Source organism: Solanum tuberosum, unplaced genomic scaffold, assembly GCF_000226075.1.
Source record: "Solanum tuberosum cultivar DM 1-3 516 R44 unplaced genomic scaffold, SolTub_3.0 scf00133, whole genome shotgun sequence".
In the NCBI taxonomy this organism is placed as follows: domain Eukaryota; kingdom Viridiplantae; phylum Streptophyta; class Magnoliopsida; order Solanales; family Solanaceae; genus Solanum; species Solanum tuberosum.
Window position 1 is genome coordinate 416,305 of NW_006239056.1, and position 1,046 is coordinate 417,350.

The 1,046-nt window shown below is 35.7% G+C and overlaps 1 protein-coding gene across 2 annotated transcripts in view; it reads left to right on the forward strand.

The window, feature by feature from the left end:
- The first annotated feature begins 291 nt into the window (after positions 1–291).
- The window catches only part of LOC102606319 (uncharacterized), a 25,633-nt gene continuing 24,878 nt past the window's right edge, over positions 292–1,046 (forward strand). For both annotated transcript variants that reach the window (XM_015310351.1, XM_006351058.2), the window contains exon 1: positions 292–440. The gene's annotated coding sequence lies outside the window, so the exon portion shown is untranslated. The remainder of the gene's footprint in view (positions 441–1,046) is intronic.

The following is a 1,046-nucleotide window of genomic DNA, read 5'->3' on the forward strand; positions in this document are numbered from 1 at the left end:
GTTGTGTAGGCCCTTATAGTTATAGTCTAATATAGTGATTATACTAATATTGTTTGTTTAATATTTATGTATGACTAAACATTAAAATAGTAAATTATTATATTCTTAATGGTTATCAGTTAACCCAATAAACCAATATTAAAAAATCAAATATCAAACCGATAACCTAATAATAATAAATCAATAACACATTTTTCTGTTTCATTCATTGGTCGGTTCAATTTTTTGCACACCCCTAATTTTACCAACTCATATCCAATCCGACCCGGTCCTTTGTCATCACTACTTAAAGAGTTTTTTCCTTCTTTATTTTTCAGCCTGCCTCTGCCATTGATAACAACACATAGAGAACCAGCTTCTTTCTCGTCATCTCAACTCCAAAATAGCAGCGAAAAAGCTAAGCTCAATCAGCAATCAACGCAAGTTCTAAGTCGATTGAGGTGAGATTTCCATAATATTGTCATGTATTCATCCAATTATAGTGTTCTATTTGCTTAGAAGCTATTGTTTCATGCACCCACCTCCTTAAGTGAGAACTAGATTATTAGACTTAATGATAATTTGGCGAAACATATTTGCAAGTGGGTTGTGATGGGTGTGTTCAATATGCACGTTAGGTGTTCGATGAAATTCCTCTGCCATGGATTGGACCACTTTGACAGGCATATTTATGTAGGTGTTAGATGAAAGGTTGAAGTTTGAACACATTGTTAGGTAGAGATTAAATATCTTTTCTATGCTCTATGTCTCTACTGGACTGGGGTGCAGTAGTAGCTATTTGATCATGTATGAGTGAAGTGAAGGAAACCCATTTTCTATGCTGTTACGTAGGATCAATATTCTAATTCAGGGGTTGATGAGAAGGTGTGCAGTCCTTCATTAGTCTGTCTAGTTCAGGGGAGAAGTGGAACAGAAGGATTTAAGGAAGGCAAGTACGAGGTAAATAGGATGTGCTTTACAATCTCTATAGATCTGGTTGTAAAGAGGACACTTTCTTTTTAGTTTCCAACTTGCCATTAGGTCACAACAAGCATTATCTGGGGGGG